This window comes from Miscanthus floridulus, chromosome 11, assembly GCF_019320115.1.
Source record: "Miscanthus floridulus cultivar M001 chromosome 11, ASM1932011v1, whole genome shotgun sequence".
Lineage (NCBI taxonomy): Eukaryota > Viridiplantae > Streptophyta > Magnoliopsida > Poales > Poaceae > Miscanthus > Miscanthus floridulus.
In genome coordinates this window covers 620,107-643,293 of record NC_089590.1, presented here as the reverse complement: position 1 = coordinate 643,293, position 23,187 = coordinate 620,107, and the positions used below count along the sequence as shown (strand labels likewise).

At 42.4% G+C, this 23,187-nt stretch overlaps 2 long non-coding RNA genes across 18 annotated transcripts; one reads left to right on the top strand and one right to left on the bottom strand.

The window, feature by feature from the left end:
• On the top strand, nt 1-2,450 carry LOC136492932 (uncharacterized). The gene is made up of 3 exons (XR_010768240.1): nt 1-81; nt 1,208-1,256; nt 2,163-2,450. It is a non-coding gene; the product is annotated as an uncharacterized lncRNA (long non-coding RNA).
• A 9,909-nt stretch (nt 2,451-12,359) lies between these two features.
• On the bottom strand, nt 12,360-23,187 carry LOC136494092 (uncharacterized). Of its 17 annotated transcripts, XR_010768503.1 has the most exons (12): nt 19,559-21,511; nt 19,124-19,223; nt 18,419-18,489; nt 17,825-17,869; nt 15,480-15,579; nt 14,145-15,375; nt 13,558-13,683; nt 13,410-13,451; nt 13,234-13,282; nt 12,772-12,808; nt 12,570-12,665; nt 12,360-12,490 (listed from the first exon to the last, which is right to left on the bottom strand). It is a non-coding gene; the product is annotated as an uncharacterized lncRNA (long non-coding RNA). The 17 variants fall into 17 exon arrangements; XR_010768492.1 differs by adding exons at nt 22,797-22,946; nt 23,056-23,187 and having other exon boundaries at nt 12,360-13,282; nt 19,559-19,573; XR_010768490.1 differs by adding exons at nt 22,797-22,946; nt 23,036-23,170 and having other exon boundaries at nt 12,360-13,282; nt 19,559-19,573.

The following is a 23,187-nucleotide window of genomic DNA, read 5'->3' as shown; positions in this document are numbered from 1 at the left end:
CTCGTTTCATTTCGTCTCGTCTTCCTCATGGTGCTCTCGTTCCCTGTCGGCGGCGACCGGCGATTTCTAGGATTTGGCCAGGTTTGTTTGCTTCTGCTCCCTTGTTTGCTAGTAAATCATTGTTGTTAGGGTTCGTTCTCGCATTAGTGATGTGTTTGGACGAGGGGATCGAGTTTATTCCTTGTGGTTCGATGTCTTCTTCATTTCATCGCCGGGATTTTAGTGCAGCGCGGATGCGGGCTCTGTGTTGGTCTGCATGTTTGGTTTGGGTTTTATTTAAATTGATTGTGTGATTTTTGGCATGAGAACGAATGATCCGTGGCTCCGCTTCGTGTTTTTTTTTGCCGTGGGGATTAGCTACATGGTGACGAGATTTATGGTGATTTTATCCTGACTCTTAGGTTTTAGCCTGTAGTTGTGCGTCAGATCTGCTTCGCAAGGTACGTCTGCGCTTGCCCCCTCTCTGCTCGTTGGTTGGATACCCAAGAGGCCATGACCATGATTTGAGTTCTAGCCAGTTCGATTGGCGTGATTAGCTAGCTGGATCGTCCTTCGCCTTGGGCATTTAGGTACAGCAAGTGGGTGCTATTGTCAGGAAACGGCAGCAACGAAGATCCATTTATGGACATCTAGGCGCATCAAAATTCAGAAGGAAGTAGCTGTGTACACGATTCATTTTTCTATCTTGAACTTTTGCCTTTTGTGGTGTGTCTTTTTTTTTTCTTCCTAGAAAAAATTTTAGGGGCCTGAGGAGGCAAGGCAACCATGTATGTACGTTCTAGTTGCTTTTCTAGCTAGATCTTTGCAACATACTCCTAGCAACCAAGATCCTACTACTCCTACACCACTATGCAGATGGTGCAAAAGATAGAAAGGAAGCTAGCTAGCTGATCTGTTATTAGTTTCGAGGAGGAGCAAGACAAGGCATGAGGCAATTTACCATCATGTCGAGCATGGGTGGTGGTGGTATGGCAGTGCCTCTCTGCACGAAGAGATCCAGAGATATGAGTTTAGATAGTTCAGTTATCAGTTTTTGTCTTAGAGTTTTTTTGTTTTTTAATTTTTTATTTTCATTTAGTTTTACTTTTCAGTTAATTTTCAGTTTAGTTTCAGTTTCATTTTAGTATAGTTTCTGTTTCTATTTCTGTTTCTGTTTCTGTTTATTATAGTTTCTTTTTTATTTCTCTGTGATGTTGACGAATTTCAGGAACAGCTTAGGGACAAGAAGAAGGCCTCATCTGCTATACGAACGTTAGGTCAGCTCCATGAGCTCTGTCATCTCCTTCATATCTGATTCTTTGTTTGTCTCCCCTGTTCTTGATCTTTAACTCTTGTTGTCCTCGTGTTCCCTCATTAGTGATATAGCAGCTTTTAGGAGTATTATAACTTCTTTTGCTGGAAAGATAGTACTGGGTTTATTGTTGAGTTCCGTTCAGTATTCAGTTTAGTCTAGAGACATTTTGTTTTTTGGCTCAGTTTTTAGTTTTGAGATCCGTTCATTATTCAGTCTAGTACAGAGACATCTGTTTCGCAGTGCTAGCTCCATCTGGGCATTGAAAAATATGCAGAGCTTTCAGAATCAGTAGTACTAGTAGTGTCTGATTGATGAAACAAGCGCGATGGTTATGTTGCTAGAAAGATGCCTTTCCTTTTTCCGGCATAGAACATTTGTTAACTATCATGGTCTATCATATCATACTTGTAGCTTTACTGCTGAGACTAATCAAAATACCTGCTCATCATTGAGTGAGTTACACTTGTCCCCATACAGTAGTCGGATTTAGCATAGCATTTTCACTTTTCAATCATACTGCCCATCAGCTATGTTTTCTTTGTGTCCTTAATTTTGGCACATGGATTTTATTCATAAGTTCTGTCATTTCATTTTGACACTTTTGTTCATCTGAAACAATTGTTGGCGTTTCAGTATGTCTATTCGGTGCTTTTAGTAGAATGCATTAGTCTCGGTGTGTGGCGTCATCACTGTCTGTTCATTTGTTGTTCTTGCTCTTTTAGGTAGTGAAGATTTGGTTTATTGTTTATGGGAGAAAGATAGATATATACATGTTGTGGTAGAAAGTTATTAGTCACAATTTGTCTGTTCTATGATTCTAGTTGCATATATATATTTTTTCTGATTTTTATTACTGTTGCTTTTGTAGGTCTGTTGTGGGCTTGCGGCTCAGCTACAGCTAGACTTTCGGTCAGGCTAGAAGAAAAGAGAGCGACGTCATGTTCATTGAAGGCAATGCAAGTTTGGATGCATCAGAGAGTGTGCATGTTCATATTTGTTCGCATGTGGTGTGCATGGGTATGTTTGAGTGTACTGCCAACCTCTCTCTCTCTCCGTTGTGTTGATGCTGCCGTAGCTGCTTTGTTTATGCATGTTTTTTCTCCATTGATGGTTGATGCTACTCTGCTTGGCCTGCTGCAACACAACGGTTGGCAAAAGCCTAAAATCCGGGTTTTTTTTTTTTTTTTTTTGCCTTTGGGACAACCGGTTACAGAAGGACAACGAAACAACCGTTTTTTTCTTTTGTGTTTTTTTGGTTGTTTTTTTCCTTTTGAAATAACCGGTTACTGAAAGGCAACAGAACATCCGTTTGTTCAGTAGATAGACTCTTGTTTTATATCAATATAGTCCAAGATAATTACATCATATATTGAATAGTACATTTAAATTATGTCATTATTATTAGTTTAGCTAGCTAGCTCCAATCAGAACGTGGATCATATCCAGATCAGTTCCTATGTTTTCTTATGCATATACATCATAAAATAAAACAAAAATCAAAGAATCGTATCTGCGAGGAGGGCTATTTGATCCGGCACATGTGAAGGTACCCACCGCTTATCAACCACTAGAAACAGTTGATGAAGGGCAAAATAATAGTCAGATCTGTCGTCTGGCTTTGAGATGGACCACACCTCACCATTGCTGGCCTGGCCGGTCCAAATTTTCGTACCATGCATGCATCTCGCAGTGCTAGATTGGTCAGCATCTGCATCTGCATCGTCACCACATGCTCAGCAGTGCCAAGTACAGGGCTGCTCACTACCATATATATAGCACCGCTCGCGGCTGTACACAATGGCATGCCCACTTGACATGGCATGGCATCTTGACGATGATAAGATATATATACTTGACTCCGGATCAGATCCCTCTGGTCTCCATCGACGTATATGCCCGTTAACGCTGGCTAACAGTGTTTTAAAAAGTGGACTATATGATTTAGCGAAGAGCTCTGCTCAGCTGTTTGTGGCGGTAGCGGTTTAAGCCGCTTTCGCACTGCTATAGTCCGCTATTTAAAACACTGGTAGCAAATCATTGCAACGTTATTGATTGTTTTTGTATTTTGGATAGAAACCAAATTCTAAATAATGGTGGACGCCTGGAACAAGAAATTAAGCAGAGAAAAGTAGCCACAAGTGAAAAGGCCCTGTAGCGATTTCGGCACTAGATAGCATCCAAGTGAGTTGCTTTGGAAATGCTTTTAGAAAAATCTCTTGAGATTATTCTCTTACAAAACTTCTTGAAACAAATTTCCTAGAAAACATATTCAAAATAAGTTTTCTAGAAGTGTCATAGAAAAGGTATCCCTTGTACATCTCTAGGTTTGTCAAAGTAGAAAGATCAAGTTCACCGCGTCTTGATTGAATACGTGGTTCTGCAATAAACGCTCAGTTAGATATCTCTATCTCCAAGAAATCTTGGATCTAAAGTTGGAGACCTGTTGTGAGTGCTTAAATGATTCATTTTGTTTAATTTAATCTGCAAACTGTGGATCCAATCTGTATCTCAAGCCATGCAAAATGGGTAGAAAGTTGCAACACCGAAACAGACGATAATGAATTGCTTGCATCAAATCAAATGCAAAGCAATATTGCTTCTGTTGTTTTCTTTTTTGTTTTCCCTAAAACCCAGTGGAAATGCAGATAATATATTCATATACACTCGTGTAGGAACGCGCATGCACTTTTTTTCTTCTATTGGGTAAGGCACTTCTAAAGCCAAATTTGCCTTTAAGGTTGTCTGTATGGAATCTCGAGGTACGCCTAGCAAAAAATATGATAGGATCTTCTCATCCCTGACCACGGACAGATGGGTCGATTGGCTCCTTCCAAGCCTATTATTATTATTGTTGTCCTTAATTATTTTTTAGGGGTAAACCAGCACTATATTAATTTAAATTTAATACGCGAAGTTGCATCAGTATCAGTTGTTTATAGTAGCTCCAATCAGAACGTGGATCGCATCATCAGCAATGAGGATTATATTATATTATATTATTTGAATTAGGATGTGTGTGAAGCTCTCACACTCCTTATCAACCACACCAATAATTGACCACAATGGACAGATCTGGGATGGACCCCACCTCAGTCACCTTTGCTAGCCGGCCCCCCATTTTTGTACCATCAGGCAGTGCAGGATGTCCGATCACCCTGTGCCAACCCCACTTGGACTACCTTGGAATCCAAGGTGACATCTTGGCGCTGATAAGCAAGTTGATATATATTATATATACTTGATTGATGCCAGATCAGTTGGCTCTGGTCTCCATCAATATCATCGATGGGTCTTGATGCTGACCGATGGTTGCACCATAGTTGATGGATTCCCGTATTTCTCATTTTATATATATACCAAATCATAAATAATGGTGAATAACTAAAGTAAAATGCATCCTGGGTCCTTCAACTTTTTAATGATTCTCAATTGGGTCCTCGAACTAAAAAACAATAACTATCTAGGTCCTCAAGTTATCTCTAATTCTCACTTGTGACCTCGAACAAAAAAAAAACCATCTAAGTCCTCGATCTGCTATTGTACTCAACTAAAGGTCTAAAACTTGCCACACCACTGTTAGCTTCCTATGTGGTCGTGGTGATTAAGGTTAAAAAACGTCCATCTCCAACTCTCTCCCCTTACAATCCCCCCTCTCTCTTGTAGTCCACATCTCTTTGTTTGTTCTATGGCCATTGAGCGTGTGCCTCCAAAGCGCAAGCGTAACCGCAAGGTTGACGGGGAGAGCACATAGGCGTAGCCGCGAGGCGGGCATGGAACTGACCAGACAGAGGAAGTGAACGTGGAGGAGTTTCACCTAGCCTCATCCACACTAGCACAACCAAGTAGGCTTATAGAAGTGTCGTGGTGGGATTTGGACCTCTACTTAGGCACAACATTAGTTGAATGACCTAAATGGTCACTTTTTAGTTAGAGGACCTAGGCGAGAATCTACAGTAGATTGAGGACCCAGATGATCACTTTTTAGTTAAGGACTCAATTGAGAATCCATGAAAAGTTTAAGAACCATGGTGCATTTTACTCATGATAATATAACAAGAAACAAAGAAAATTAACCACAAGTAAACGTCATAAATATTCCAAACCAAATATATAGTATTCATGTCGCAATCCTATCGACATATAGCCTGCGCGCTACCTCCTGTCGAACCCGTACCTAGCTGCGACTTCAAGTACGTAGGATCGACTAGTCCTACATGACAACTAAGTCTGTAGTGATGCGGTCAGCTAAGTCCCCTACTTCAAATACTAACAATTATGCGGGATCGAGTAGTCCTACATGATGACCAAGTCTGTAGTGATGCGGTAAACTAAGTCCCCTATTTAGAGAACTAAGTCTAGAAGCGACTTCGTTCAACTAAAGCCTTCTACTCGAAAGCATCCTAATCTGCGAGCCGACTACAAGTCTAGTGCAACTCTTTTCAATGATAAAATTGAGAGACAAGCGTTCACTGCGACCAAACACGAGTCTTTCATTGATTTGATAACATTCATACTACATGTTTATGTACACAAGATTAAACGAGGGGTGGGTTCACTCGAACTCCAACCCATCTACATAGCTCGAGGCTATCTCCTCTACTTCATCTTTAGCGGCTTGTTGGTATTTCTTAACGCATATAGAAATAATCCGCAAGCGCACGGAATTACCGTTGTAGCATTTCACCCAGAAGTATTTAGGGTATCGTATTTTCCACAAGGAACGGAGGTACTCTTCTAGCTAGTTCGTCCAAGGACAACACAAGGGTAGAGTTGGAAGAGGTTGAGATGGATTCCTATGGTTCTAGAGTATAAGGATAGATAAACTATACTTCTACTTGCTTACTTAGGGCACCGACGTACACCTGGTCTGCCAAGCGATACCGGCCTATGGCTCTACATCGAACCCGAACATGGGGGATTACAAGGGACAGACAGGGTTGTCACCACCTGCCGCCTACCCCTCAACCGTGGGGCACGAGGCAAACGAAGGTAGCATCTAGCCTAGACACCATGTCTGTGCTATTGACTACTATAGCATTGCGTATGGTTATCCATCTTTATCAGGGCCCTCTACTAGAGTATCCGTTACAAGAACGGACGACGAACCCGCAAACAAGAGTAAAGCTTAACTAAACAAAGACTTAATAACATAAGAATCACGAACACTCTTTGAGCGGGATAACCGTTGAGGTACAAGTGTTCATTGAGGTACAAGTTTGGGGAGACACCGATAAACCCGATGCTTCCCCGTACTTTCCCTCACATCTCTCCCTTACTACTCTAGATAGCTACTAGGGCCTAAGCCCTTGGAGTGTTGCTCAAATGTGGAGTGCTCTTTGTCTTGGTGTGTTGTTGTTGTGAATGAGGAGGGAGCCTCCTTTTATAGGTGGAGAGGAGGAGGTTTTTTGAAAAAGGCTTCATCCTCTCATGGAAAGCACCAAACCGACCTCCAAGTACGTTGAACCTGGGCCAAACCCCAGGAACCGACCAAAGATAGGTGGTTTGAACCACCCTGATAAGGTTGGGCCTGAGGTGAGCCACCAGGGGTGCCCCCGCACCATAGGTGGGCCACCTTGAGTCGAATTTTTTGTGCGGTCGTCTTTGGTCTTCTAGAGTGGGCCTACGTGGGTTTTGCGCTAATTGGTGGTGTTTGGATTTGGGTTTTGGCCTTATTCTCCTCTTTGTCTGGGCCCTGATTTGTCTGGTAATGGGCCTGCTCCCCCTTGGGCTCATGTTGCTTTGCGCAATATGGTGTTACGCTTTGTTTCTTTGCGCATTTTGAATGTATTTTTCATGTTTCCATAAATGTCCTCCTGCAAATGGTAAAACACCAAACTTGTGAAAATTGTTAGTTCCAAAGCCCTATGTCTAAGTTTGATGTCTATATGCTAGGATTTTATGTGAGTGTTGACGGTTATTTTTAGGAGTCAAGGACCGCCAACACGGCTTTGATTTGGGCTTTGTTGCACCAATCCGGCTGCCTGACCATTCAGCATGTTCGCTTGTTGGTTTCAGCCAGGACTTATCAGCCAGCCAACAGTGTTTTCCTCTCACAACAAACCAGCACCAACCAGACTTATCAGCCCAGAAACCAACCAGCGAACAGGCTCATTATCAAATTCATGTCAAGATCAGGCAGATGGACGCGAAGGGTTCCCAGCAACCCCGTCACCATGCCTTGAGCCATCTCCTTCACGTACTTCTTCAGGCAGCTGGGTAACGCCCTTATGCGTTCAACAAGGAATAGTGTGTTGTCCCCCTTCACATACAGTTATAATAAAAATACAACGAACCAACTCACTAATAATACCGTACCGAGTCGGAGACGAAATCAGCTACCTCGCCACCGTCCTGACACTGAGGTTCGTCCCTCCTCCATCTCGATCTCAAACTTTGATCTGCTGTTCCATCTTCATCTTTTCTTCTCTCAGGTCCCAGTGGTGGAGGACGCCCAGGCGGCGCAGCATGGCTTCAGACGCCAGACGGCTCGGCTCCGTCTTTCAGGCACTCCCGTTTCCTCATTTTGTTATTTTGGTTTTGTCCCTCTGATTTCTTCCCACATTAATTTGGATTTCTGTTCTAGGGTTTGGGCTCCAATTCCTGCTGCTCTCACCTGATATATTTAGCCAGCGATAGGAAATAGAAGGTGCTGGACTTGCCTATAGTGGATGCCTGAAAATCAAACAGAAGATAAATAAGAAAAATAGGGTTCGATGTGTGAAACTTAGTAGAAACCCTCAGTTAAACATAAATATGTCTTGTAACAGCTTCAGACCTGAAGGGCAAAATAAAAGGAGGTCAGTTTATTACAATACTAGTCCATCACGCGCGCCTTTGCGCGCGCTGGCGATTAAACGGAAATCAAACCGTGCAGCTAACGGCGCTTATCTAGATATCAATACAGGCATAGTAAGTACCGGGAAATGCATTGCAGAGGTAGCAAGTCTACTCCATATATGATTTGCTATTTTTGGGGGATGTAATAAGTTAAAACTTGCACGATGCATATATTACATGTGAAAGGTGTGGCAAAGTTCATACACTTTTCACCGACTAACAAAGCAGACACTGACAGGATTGGACCAACAAAGTCATTAAAATGTGACTGTCATTAACTGATTTCAGAATTAGTAAATGGTTTTGTTTGGGTAGCTTTCGATAAGTAGCTTGTAGACTAATAATTACAAGACCTGTACATGAAAATTAGGCTTGTCTTTGGTAACTCAACTAAGCTGAAAACTAAGTAGGCACCATGTATTTACCTATTTTGGGGTCCCAGTTAGGGAGGCCTATGAGTAGTTTCTGTTTGAGGGTCCTTTGAAAACGTTGCCTTGTCTCTGTAATTTGTATATGAACGGATGATCCTGTGTAATTGTCGAAGCATGTTAGACCTATGTGGATATAATGTAGCAGTCCTAATGTTCTGTGGAAATGATGATTGACCTGAATTTTTCGTGGTAGCTTGTTTGGTAACTTGTGGAAATGAGTTGATGAATGCACTGAGAGGACGAAAGCCGCTGAAATGCAACACAGAGTAAAGTATCAAAGTTACAGATGCGGTACTGAAAGAAGAACAAAATGACCAACTGAACCTATAAATCACTACAATGGAAAAATAGCAGGAATTTAGTGAATAAGAGTGGCTTCAGAAATAAACGAAATGGCATCATCTGATCTCTTGTAGTTAGGCACAATGGAATGCACTGAGAAATACCAGCCTTTGTAACAATCCAAATTGGGAGCACATACAGCAAAGATGGAAAACTGTAGCCAAGTATTGCTCATACACAGAGCATAGATTTTCCATAAATTTCGAGGAAAATGTATGAAAAGCAAAGTAAGTTGACCAAAACCGAATAAAGCGAACGTGTACAACGTGTGCAACTAATTGAACTGGAAATTTTTTTTGCAAAGAAATCATATGGGAAAAGGAACATTATTTGTAGTAAGGACTAAAGTATATCCTTTAGCTGTGAAGGAATACATAGATAAGAAGGTAATTATCCATCTGTACACAGGTAACATGTTTGAGCATGGCACCTTACATTGCTAAATATCTGAACTTGGCAAAGTAACATACAGATGCCATGTATCATGACATATATTATCTTAACTAAATATCTGAATAATTCGACATGAACAAACTCAAATCCACAACCTAGCCATGGCAAAGAAAAAAGCACAATACAAAGATGTTTTCAGTATGCAGGTGGAACGTGGATATGTCAGCTATCATCACAGCCACAGAAGACTGCACAAGGCAAAGGCCCCAGATCATAGGCAAAGAAGATCACAAAGGAAACCTTTAACAATTTTAGAGGCCTCAGAAATATATGTATATATGTACAAAGGTTGATCAAGGAACCTCATACTGAAAACAAGGACAAACTTTGCAGGCATTTCATTGAATTAGTAAAATTCAGATATGGATGTTCACGTCACATGATTGCATCTAGTTGTAGAAACAAAAGTTTTAGGTTGTATCATAGTAAAAATTTGCTAAGCTGCAAAAAAAAGAAGTTCCCGACAGATTATGGTATGGAACACTATACAGATAGAATTTCAGAGTTTTAGTTCATTTCACTGTCAAAAGATAGATTTGGATATATGAAATTAAAGGACATAACCTAAGTTTTAGTTCATTTCACTATCAAAAGATAGATTTGGATATCTGAAATTAAAGGATAGAACTTAACCATATTAAGTCCTACATTCCTGTACCTGGCACTGAACCATATTAAGTCTCGCATTCCACTACCTGGAATTGAACCTAAGTCTTGCAAACCAACATGTTCTTTTAAAGGTTTGTAAAATTTCTCTTGTCGCAATGAAGAAGATAAGTTTTTTTTGAATGAAGACATGATTTTTATAGGCCTCAGAAACATACCAATCATCATCTGTTCATCAACTTGGAGCTTCAAGGCATGCTGACAACTGGGTTACCCAGAAATTGCACAATATAAGTAGCAGGTCATGCCTAGTACCTCACAAGCAAATGAACATCAGTTCATATCCCTGAGCAACGGGTATGGAATTTTCATCACAGACTTAAGGAAACAATTAATGGCAAATCCTTGAGCAACGGGTATGGAGCTGCAGGCATTGAGACCGCTCCATGCCAACCGCGGCACCATTGAGGCCCACCTGCACACCATACGCGGCTCAGCCAGTGCGCCGCTGCACGGGGAGAGAGGGAGGCGGCGAAGCAAGCGCAGAGCACACACCGAAGCACCTGTCGGCCGGAGAAGAACGGAGGCGGCACGGCGAGGGCCCAGTAGGCCCGCAGCCCTTGGAGGGCCAGCGGGAGACCCCCCGCCGTACAGAACCGAAACGAAGGCTCCAATGCAGGCCACACCGGTCGGAGGTGAAGCGCGAAGCACAAGGCGCATTGATGCGATGGACCTAGGGTTTTGGGAACCCGAGGAACAAGGAGGAGGGAGGAAAGGGAAGCTCCATGGTCGCAGCAATGGGGTCAACCATGGCCGGATCCGCCGCAGGGAAGTCAGCGCCGGTGGATGCGGAGGGCAGAGCAGATCGACCGGCGGTGGAGCAACGCGGAGGCGGAGGCAGAGCGCGAGGAAGGGAAGGCGGAGCGACAGACGGCAGAGGCGAGTCGGAGAGAAAGGGGAAGGATCTGGAGACGGGAAGCGGAGATGTTTTCGTGGTGGGGGCGATGCACTGTAGCTGGCGGTGGAGCGAATATGGAGCGTCGATTGCACGATCGAACGGCTAGAAACAATTCGGGTGAAGTGGATGCTGTGAGAGGCGGCCAAAGTAACTTGCTTTGATATATTAGATATAGTATGTTGCAGGGTATGGAGATTGCCAATTTAGCTAATTGTATGATGTATGAGGGTCAAATCAAAACCAATCCATGTGACTCATGGTTATGGCCAAAAGAATTTGCCACTGCGACAGTACATGTATGAAAGAATGACAACCATTCAGTTCGTGGACTGTTTTATTCTGTTGCAAACAATGGAAGGCAAAAGGCAGTATCGTACTGAAATGAAAAATAGGAAACAAAAAGATAACAGAAAAGTGCCCAAAATTCTTAAGAAATCCAACTGTAACATAATATAGCTAGAGTCAATACTTTTAGATGCGAGAAATCTGACTATACCTCAGCGTAGAGACTACTGGGACAATTGAGAGTGAGGAAGTAACCTAGCGCAACAGAGGGTAGGTGCAGCTTCCAGCTACGTCATCTTCCATCGTCCAGCAGCCGGAGAACTTTGGCTTCCCGGTACACAGAAAGTAAAGAAGAAATAAAGCCCCATCAAATTAGGGAACAAATAAAAACCCATCAAATTGATGATGTCCTCTGCTGCCTTCCATCAAACATGAGACGGGCGTCAGCGCTGGAGAAGTAGGGGCAGGGCAGGCACACCGACACCGACGCATCCACCGCGGTAGGCGTGCACACGTTAGGGACACACAAACAAAACCCGAGGTCCCGATGCTCATGTCCAGATCTCGGAGGTGGGCGCGGCGAACCAGACGAGGATGGATCTGAGTTTGTCCCTTTTTCAATAATGAATTCCAATGGAATTTGATTTTTTTTCTCTCTCTATCTATTTACTAATAAAAAAGATGATCCTCCCACCATGCCGGGTTAGAAAATTAGAGAAATAGTATAGAAATTTTCAAAAAAGTAAAATATCTAACTTTAATCTTTATCCCACATAACCTCATATCAAAATCTGACATTTAGCTTCCCTCCTCAGGTACCCCTTCCCGCTCCTCAAATTTTATAAGATTGTAGATGATATATCATATAACCTACGCTAAAAGATTATTTACGTTATAAATGCTATATCCATTAAAAATAATCATAAAAAGTTCTCAAAATATAGATTTTTTTTTAAAATATATTGCGTTGTCATCTGTATGGCTCCACAAAATTTGAACTTCAAACGTAACATGCATGAAGTGACACACAAAGACTGTAGTGTGGCAAAGCACCATAGTCTACAGAAAACTAAACGTCTGCGGTGACAGATTCAGTCAGGTAACCAGGTACTGCAGTAGCGTTTATGGCGCATATGCAAAAGGCAGCAATACATCTAAGAACTGTGGGCTCTTCATCATACAGCATATAAGTTTTTAAAGTCTTTATGCAGACAGAGTACATCGTCCAGGCAAGCTATATTGCAGATTGCATAGTCCGGGAACTTCGCCTGAGATGTTTGGAACCTGGAATGCAAAAGCGGGGTGTGAGTTAGATTGTATAGTGTGAGGCAGTACGAATCTGCATAGAAAGAAAGAAAAAAACATTTTATCGGCACGAAGTTTGTTCGCCTTTCCATCGTCAGTTTCACTGTGAAATAGCTTTTTCTGCACAAAGGATTTCCTGGTATTTTTTGGCGACCTAATTTTTTGGCAGACATAATATTAAAAGGAAGCATGTTAGGAAACATTTTGTCCGTTACGGCGTAGAACACTATATATGCATACTTTGATCATAGATTATTTACTCAGGTGGGTTGTGACGGGTGGGGGTTTCATCATCGTCTGGTACATTCCCAAGGGCAAAAAGAATTAGACCTGCTATAACTCTGAATGTAACTGAACAAATCACGTGCAACCCAGGTGCTAGGATTACAAGCTAAGACCAGAATAAAAATTGGACTCTGGATGGCAGGATGATGGGACCATAGGTTTCAAGGCGATAAGGTCTGACATTGAAGGAAAAATTAATATGTGCATAAAACCTACAATCCTCTTTGAGAACCAAGCAATAACATCATGAAGTAGAGGGTAACAGAAAAACATAGTCCTTTAGTCTGGATAGAGATAAAAATGGCACCACATTAAAAACCATGTAGGTCAAAACATGAGCTTTCGATTTTTTTTCCTTCATGCCTAGGTACAAATCCAATATATGAAGATCTAAAATGGAATAGGAAATGAAAACAGGTGGCAACAATGAGGCTTACTAGGTACCGATTACTAGTGGAACAACTCTGAATTTCACTAACATGTACTCTGCACAAGAAGACATACAAATGTAGAGTATAATTGGAGAGTAGGGAAACCCAAAATAAAACCAATGGAAGAGAATCATTAGATAATCACAGAAAAACACTGATTATAAAGAATTTAAGGAACGTACCTGGTCATCATTTGCTAGCTGAATTCCTTCAAGTGCTTATAGCTGTAAGGGACCAAAAAAAGGACAAGGGGTGGGATCAGATTTTAAATGTATTCTAATGCATTTTCAGTAGTATATATTGAATCCAATACCTGAAAAGTTGTATTACCTCTTAATCTTTTCTTTGTATGCTCTTGCAAAGGTTAGATTGTGGTACCATGAAAGGTCCTTCGGCATTGTTCTCCATATATGTGCTGAAAGTTGGCCACATGCTATCAGGCAATACATATACGACCTATGCAAGACATGGTTATTACAGGAGATCAAAGTAAACATGTATGCAAAAAAAGGATAGCACAGTAACATCAGGTAACAATAATAGACACGCCATTATTTAACCAGAAATTGTACATCCAGAGGAGTTTTTGCAAACTTTAAAATTGCAGCCAGTTGGCAAACATAAAAATAGATAAATAAGTCAATAATCAACATATGTAAGAATAACATATGAAAGTAGGAAAAGAAAGGCAAAGGAAACATGATGAGGTCCGCTTTACTGAAGGTAAGTATGAAATGTACTCTGACATTCACACTTCTCTTGGAATTTTTAGATGCTTCGAGACTTTGATCTGATCAACAGGCTCTAGATTATGAAGAGGCATCACACATCAGGAAGACAGGAAGGGAACAACAATCTTCCAATTGGCGAAGATCAAAGGAAGCAAGGGGCAAAAGAAAGGAGTGCAATCAAAATACCTTGGTATAGTGACTCAGTAGGCAATAAACTGCCTTGCTGGAGTACAGAGCTGCCTCTTGCTTGCACCTAATCGATGCTATCGCCGGGCTGCCTAGCTGATACATGCCTGCGTGCCACACTGCAGTTCTGGTACTGGCTGCTTAACCTCTGGGTTCAGACAACACAGAGCAAAGCATATAAGTGATTAGATTTTACAAAATGAGCACATTGGTAGAGATGAATTGGTAGCTGCAGTGGTACAAAACATAATCATCACAAAATATCTGCAAACGACACATGTAAATATCTGTAACTGAAATATGGCAGAGAATGTAATTTGCATACCTGCATGGATTGGCAGCCAACAAGGCTGATTTTAGAGGTGAGATCAGTGTTATCCTAAACGCTAAATGGTAAACAGTCGGTCACCTACCGGTTAGCCCATTATTCGGGCAAAATGGGTGTTTAAACGGTCAAAACAGCTGATTAAACGGAAACGGTGTACCACTATGTAGCGTTTAAACGGTGTGTAAACGGGCTAAACGGCCATTTAGGTGAACGGTGGGTGAGATTGATGTATCTTCATGTGTTTTATTGTTCAGTTCCTAAAGAACCAGAAATTATGAATTCACACAGGCTCTAGGTACAATTTTACCCAAAAGCAATACTGATTTATGGAACTAAAATCTATCATGGAGGTATTATAGACCGGAAAATGAGCCTAATCCTATCATAGCAATGCAAGAAAACACCAGTTCTAAGAAACTATGTTCATTGGAAAAAGCAATTAGCATTTTATCAAGACTTGTATGACATTATGTGGGAATTTTGAAAGCAACAGCTCAATCATAGGAACATAATTAAATAGGCTGAAATAAGTAGAAACAAAGCCGTTAACAAATGGAAAAGGAATAAAAGAAATTAGAATAAAACCAGATCTATACAAAATAGCTTCAGCCTTGGACTTGCACAGATGACATAGCATCCCGTTATGGCTGACAGCATCTCAGATTTGACTTATTCATATATTTTCCCAAGGAGAGTTTCTTTTATAAAAATAAATAAATGATGCTAATATGTTGCCGCCGAAGCAGCACCACCATGACAGGTCTACCAATTGAAGGAAAAGGAAGAAAGGTTCAGAACCAAACCAATGCTAGAATAAAATCATTCTCAAGATTTAGATTTTGAAATGCTCTGTTCCATGTTGAAACTCCTTTCACCAACCTTGAACTTGTAGCAGCCATGGAGCTGTAGTAGGGCATACGTACAAGACGATCCGAATCAGAGCAGAAAACGACAGGCATTTTGTTTCATACAAATCAAAGTCAATTGAAAAGGACATGAGCACGTACAGCCTGAGGCAGGAGGAGGTAGCGTTTTTGTAATCAGCACGTTCCTTCTTTTAAATCAACAAGGGGGAATAAAGTTGGGATCCTTCTCTTAGCTCATAGGCTGCACAACCGAAACAAAAGAAAAGAGGTGACATTAGCTGTTATGTAATCTTTCCAAAAGGGAAGGAACAGTAGCTCTTAATTCAAGGTAGCTGTAAGTCCTATCGTCTGTTTTTTTACTGCATTGTTTCATTGCGGCATCATCCACCTATGCTTAAAACTATTATGTGGAAATGATCAGTAACTACGTAAATTGGCAAACCAGGAAGGAAATTCAGAAAGAGGGAGCAACAAAAATCAAGTTGCAATCCTGTAACGCAAGTTGGCACTCTAAGAAGAAAACAACTAACTAAGAAGGTAAGCTGGCTGGCTAAAACGTAGAGCAGATCTTTGGAGACTATGCTCTAATACATTAACTAAACTATCTGACACAAGCAAATTGATGCAGAGGGGATGGAACCCTGTCATGGACATATTATATTACTAAAAAGGGCTATGGCATATATAAACCAAGATTAAGGCATCTTTGCCTGTAGTTATATATTATTTCAGTTTAACTGTAAATAGCTTCTCAAAATGTACTACTTTACCTTGATCTAGGAAATTCAAGATGGGAAGGGGAGGAGGGAAGGAATTAAGCCATCTTTGGTTGTAGTTCTATATTATTTGAGTCTAACTATAAATAGTTTTTTCAAAATGTGCTACTTTACCATCCAGGAAATTTAGAAGGGGAAGGGGAGGAGGGAAGGGACAGCATTTTTAGCATGGGTTACCAGGAGGAAAAATTGTTTAAAAGAAAATTAAATAAGGGAAAATAGAATGCCTAAAAAAAGGGGAAAGGAAGGAAAATAAACGGATCTATCCATCAGCCCTTGACCGTAGCCTGTAAATTACTATACTGACATAACAACATGCAATAGTTCCAACAGACCACCAATAATTCCAAGAGACCATTCGAACCATGTAACAGTTTTTTTTTCTCGGGAATCAATGCACTAAGCACAAAGGACAAAAAGAAATTCGAGACAAGAACAACTAAAATACAGAAGTAATAACAGACCAAGGAAACCTACTAAAACAGCACAAATATGGGACTGGGGAAACTGCCTGAGCCGCAAGAACCTCACCAAAAGAACAGAACCTGAACCACTTCATGTGTAGTTTGCTGCCTACCATTTGCCAAGGTGGTAAAAGGCATACATAGGTACATGAAAGATTCAAATTAAGTCACGCACAGGGAAAACATAAACATAACCAAAAAAAATCCACCGCACTGGCATATATATTTAATAATCAGTTTCATAAGATTAATAGCAGTCATGATTGCAAACAGAGCACATAGGACGGATCAGTAGGGTTTCACCAAGGCTGCATAGTGGCTTATGTTGACACTATAGTGTTGGGATATCAGCCATGAAACTCTAATGCTGAGGGAGGTAGATATGGCAAAGGACCAGACTTTGTACCCTGGCTTATCGAAAACCTTTAGATCACAATGGTAGATTGGGAAATGATGCTATTTATGGCAATCACCAATCAGACTCAAGAATGGATAAAGCAGTGAATTCAAACCTGAGCGAGCCACATAGAATAAAGGATGAGAATATTACTACATAAATGTATTAATCTGAATAAACCATAGATGTTCCATGTGTATGTTAGTAACCAGAGTAAATGCTAAATCTCTTTCTCCCTTGCAACATTGCTAATCAACATCTTATATGCATGCATAGAAGATAAAACCAAGAGGTAACTGATTAGGACCATTAGATCTTGTTTGTTATTACCTTGATTTGGAACAGAGAAGAACATATTTTTTGGAGGGAGAAAAGAGAATATTGTAGCTGTCAAAGTGAGAACAAAACTGAATGTTTGAAGAAAAAGGAACGGACATATGCAACTACCAGAAACTTATTAGTGCATCTCCAAATTGCAGAATATATTTAGAGCGATATTATCATGCAACATTTTTAATAATATAACATGGATATGATATATTACAGGGACATGTCAAAATGTTACACGTGCACATTACTACCACGAATCACCCCGATTTCATGTTACATCTGCACAGGTCCACAATGGAACCAAATGTTTTTTTAAAAATTCAGATAGCAAGCCTATGAGGAAATAATTATAGCAAAAACTCAAAACATGGAACAAATTATATTCAACAGTGAGAGATCAGATCAGTTGATAGTCTAAATAAAAGTTCTTAGATGGGACGGCTCATCCTAAAAGCATACTAAACCAGTAAACAATTGGGAAGTTACAACTCTATTTATCTTGGCTGTTGGAGGACTAACATAGAATCAGAGTGAGGCGATGTATGGCTGCCTTCTGGTCGGTATCTGTTATGAAAAGAAAACAAATATGTAAAAACGGATACGAAGGGGCCGGCTGCAGAAACAATTGTCAACTACATTCTGAAGCACATGTATTTGTTTACTCTTAACTGTGTTACTATTATTATTGTAATGCAAGCATGTGTGAGCAGAAGCACTGCTGGTTAGCCGATTAGAAGGTCAGGCAATACTGTGAGGAGCATATAAACTCTATCCCTTTCCTGCAATCAAAAACTTTGGGAGCGACGCATAAATTCTTTTCAACTTTAGCACACAAACTGAGAGTTATAATCCAAAAGGTAACATGTCTAAAAGAAACTAAGAGATAAGCTGTTGTAACAGAGCCTCTACTCTCGACCCAACCTTGTTTTCCCAGTGGTTTCTTTTTTATCCTCTCTCCATGTGGTACGAATCAGATGGTAAAACCAAAACGATGCAATCAATCAATTTAAGAAGAAAAGGAAACTACATATAGACGCCTGCAATGACACATGATAAGACAGACAGAACTGACTAAAAAGCCAGGAAATAATTATAGTAGGCAAAAAGGCTTACCAATACACTGGAGTTGTGACCTCGAGCAGGCCGAGAAGCGCACAATCTAGATGATTTTTTGCAGTGCACACCTTGAATAGTAAAAGAAGAAAGGAGAATCTCAGTTCTGAAACGAAAGAAAGAAAGCAGGGAAAACCTAGAAAGAAAATCAGAGGCAAAAAGAAAGGAAATTAAAAACCTGCAACCTTATAAGACATTAAGATGGCAGGGTAAAATAAAAGAAATCACATTCCATTGTGTATTTATCTTCATAAATCAGAAAAGGATATCTTTTTTTCATTTGTTCGCTCATTCACTCTTATAAACCTACAACACTTTTAACACTACTAAGGAATAAGGAAATCGGAGAAGAAAGTTGAACACAGATCCAATCATATGAATGCAATACAGAACAAGACCTGACATGACAAACGTGATGATAAACATAATTGAACTGAGTCGCAAAAGGTAACTGATTTTCTCCACAAATTACATAAAAATAGCATGCACCACAAAGTAATGAACTATCCATACAAATTCTAGAAACTATTGGCAGTTCCATATTGACTCTAGTTGTATATTTTTGTATATCTATTTTTAATGCAATGCTTTGAGATCCACCCTTTATCCACCGACGGATTGTTGTTAGCAAGCAGCCTAGAGGTCAAAAGAAAGCTTTCGACGAAGAATGAAACAACACCCAAGGGATGGCCATAAATCAAATACCTTCTAGATCAAAAACCAGTCTCTATCACCAAATTGATTTGCTGCTTCTCTTAATTCGTCTCCCTCCACCATATGAAACTGGTGCTCATATGTTGGTGTCCTGAGATAAAAAAAAACAAGGACAAGGGGTCAGGAGAACCAAATATGGAGAAGGTTCTACATATGTTTGTATTTTTGTAGCACATTTTTGGCTTTATTCAAAGTAGAAAGTATGTCTATCCCTACATGCCATAGCCTCTGAAAACTCAACAAGATGTGCATCAGTTGAGCTGACATGAGTTTGAGCAAGAAATTCATAATGCTGCCTTTGCTAACACACAGAAGCTTTACCAATCCAGCCACACCTTTCTAGAAAACCATACACCAACGTCTTTATGGAAAAGGGAACCTCTGTCCAAAATCTTAATAAGACCTAAGAAAGAGATAATGCTTCACCTGGAGCATAGTAAACTGCTTTTTTTATGCCCATGAAATTCCAATTCCAGCACCGTATCCGGCATTTATAGCATACAGCAAAAACAAGAAATGGATGAAGCAAATTTAAGCAAAAAAAAAAAAAGGAAATTGTAGCAGAATATATACTAACCTGCAAGAAAGTGGAGAGAAATGGATAGGGATAAATTCATCATCGGCAAAGGGGTGTGCTCAGTAATAGAACAACCAACAAATTACATGAAGTAAAGACATCATTGACAATGGATTTATGCTCAATTGCTCAGTAACAAATGTACAGAATGTAGCAATAGCGACACCGCCATCATAACACATGCAAAAGAGAATCGCTAAGATATAACGACATTGCCATCACAAGAACAATGCAAATAGCAAAATTCATGGAAGAATGAATCAACTATAAGCATTATTGCACAATTCCATTGTCTTAGTCTAACAAAAGTTCATCATTGCACAATCCCAAAACCTCAGCAGATAACATAAAGAACGAAACAATCAATCATCACTGTACAACGAAGGATATCAGTTCTGCGCATCTAAAAACAAGAGAACGACAGGTGAGCCGACAGCCTATGGACTCCCAGGGGAGGGGGAGGTCAGGGAAGAGGGAAGAGCGCACCCCCGCCATGCGCAATGGGCCAGATGCGTCGGTGTGGGGCTCCTCCAGCGATAAAGGCCGGCGAGCCAGATCCACACACGCGTACACTTTCCTGGCGCTGGCAAGGAGAGCACAAACCAAAGAAAAACGTCTTTCCCAGCGCACGCAAGTGCGGAGAGCCTCGTACCCAGTAGACATAGATCCGGTGAGGGGACCGACGGATCCAGCCGCAGGGGTACCAGAGACGAACGCTCGAACGGTGGGATGCACAAATCCGGTCATGGAGGCACCACATCTGGAGGTGGAGTTACTGGAGCACACGCCGGAACACGTGCTGGAGCATAGAGAAGAGGGAAGTCGGAGAGAGAGAGCAGGAAAGGAGAGGGAAGGATGAGATAGAAGAAGCCTGGACGCAGAGTCGGTGAAGCACACGCCGGAGCAGCCCACCGACGTCCGGCCCGCACCCACCGCGCTGCCGGCCGGGGGGCGCTCGCCCCGCACCGCTCTGCCGCGTCGGGGGCGCTCGCCCCGCACCGCCGAGCCGCCCACGCGCTACGCCGGCGGCACCGCGACGTGGCAGGAGGCACCAACCGCCGGGGCGCACTCGCGCCGATGCGCCGCGCCGCCACGTCGGGAGCGAGGAGAGAGAGATGCACGCACGGCAGGGGAAGGGGAGGCGGGGTAGAGGCCATGGCCGCGGGTGCCGGCACCGGCGGCGTCCCGCCCATCACCAGGGGCCCCTCGATCCAGCCTACTCTTCAACGTGATTCAGCTTTGCATGTTTGGGCAGCTCCATCGCCATGGTGACTGGTGGCCGCACGGCGCACTGTTCCATCAACGGTGAGCAACGGCGGCGCCACTGCCGCACGCCCTCCTGGTTCCATCCGCCCGTGCAGCGGCAGCTCTCGTGGTGAGCAGCTACAAAATATCTTCCTACGATCATTGCATACAAGCTACTGGAATATTTCTTATTCTCATTTTCCCTTTTTCTTGCCATCGATCTTTCCAGATGTGCGTGATGGATCCATGGCGGCTCTCTTCCTAAGGTGGTGGATCTCACACGGACGGCACCCAGAGCGACGACGATGCCCGCGCGGACAGCACCCCGGCAGCGGTGGCCTCCTCGTCACCACAATACTCCCTGCCCTTCCTGTCGCGACGGCGGCGCGCTCGCCCTCCCGGCTCATGTGGCGGCGGCGGCTATCCAGCACGGTAGCACCGCTCCTTCCCCCGAGGCCCCTCCCTACCTGCGCACCACCGACGACGTCGGCTCCATGCTCCACCGCTCGTCGTGGCCCTAGGCGTCGGCGGTGCAGGCTTCCACCGTGCGACCCCGTTTCGCATGGATGGTGGCCCCAGCGGCGACGCGGCTCATCCCGCCCGCACGGCGCTCCCCGACGGCGACGCAGTCGGTCTTGCTCGGATGGCGGCCCCGGCGACGGAGCTGCTCGCCTCGCACGGATGTCGGTTCCGGCGGCAACGCGGCCCTCCCCAGTCGGATGGCTGCCCCCGATGGCGGAGCGGCTTCCATCACGCGCATGGCGGCCCCAGCAGTGGCGCGGCTCATTCCGCGCCAACGGCGCCCCTCGGCGGCGGCCTAGCAAAGCGGTGTCGCCTTCCTCCCTCTCGATGGCGTGGCGGCAGGCCCCTTCCCCGATGCAGCGACACTTTTTTTATTTGATTTTTGTTGGATTTATTTGTACAAATACAGATGAATTTGTTTGATTTCATCCAAAAGTTCATGTGTGATGTATTACCGATGAACGACGACATGTTAGTTGTTGCATATTCTTGTAAATCTCGTACATATTTCTTAGTGCAGATTATAGTAAATCTCGTAAATATTCCTTAGTGCAGATTCTCGTAAATATTCATCAGTGCAGATTCTCGTAAATATCGTAAATATTTCTTAGTGTAGATTCTCGTAAATATTATTAGTGCAAATTCTCGTAAATACTTCTTAACGTGGATTCTCGTAAAAATTTGGTAATGCAAAATCTCGTAAATATTTCTTAGGCCAGTCTCAACGGAGTGTTTCATGTGACTGTTTCCAAGATGGCTACATCAGCTCTACATGTGAATGAAACAACCTTCCTCAGTGCATAATTTCATATCACGGTTTCATAGGCTAGCTACAGCATTTAATTGTGTATGGTGTTATGATCAAATGTGCAATGTGAACTATGTGGCCATTTGATATTTTCTGAGTATTAGCACGTTAGAATATGGTCACATGAGCAAATAAACAAAGTTTACCATATGTTGTCATCTCTCGTATTTGAAATTTTAAGTAGGTAAATAAACTTTATAAACAAAAATATATCAGTTACTTTAACATTCATATGATATGGCCCACACACACTCCGTCTTTTTTGGTATAGCTCATAACCTACGAACACCTTTGGAGCAATTTCACAAACAGCTTGTGGGCACTCTTGCCGCTCAGCAGAACTTCCACCCACCCTTCCTCAAACCACAAATCCTCCCCAGTAAACCCATGTAAAAGCAAGAGTCGAACACATGTAAAACCGAGTCAAACACTCATTCTACAACCCCCTCTAAAAGTCTGAATCTATATGAACGAACAAGAACACTCAGGTTCCCGAGAATAAAGTCTGAAACCTGATTTGCAGCGCAAAGAAATCAGAGGCAGAAGGTTCACTTGCCACCACTCGTTTCTTTTTTCTCTCAGGACGCCATCGCACTAGCGACGTCTGCTTCCCTGAATTGTACTTGCGACTTGGGCAGCCCCTAGTGCCGAGGAGTCTGAATCTATTGGAACGAACAAGAACACACGGTTATTTGACTAAATATGGAGGGGAAATAGAAGATCGAATCGAAGAAACGCAGGAGATGCCCACAAGATTGGCGCAAAGGGGACCTCAGTGCGGGAGAAGCGGATTTCATTGAGCCGGCGCACGGGATCTCCACAACCGCATCGGATGAAACTCGCCGGCCTCAGTGGCGGTGTCGTCCTGTTTCCAAGACGTTGGAAACCGAGAGGTATCGTTTC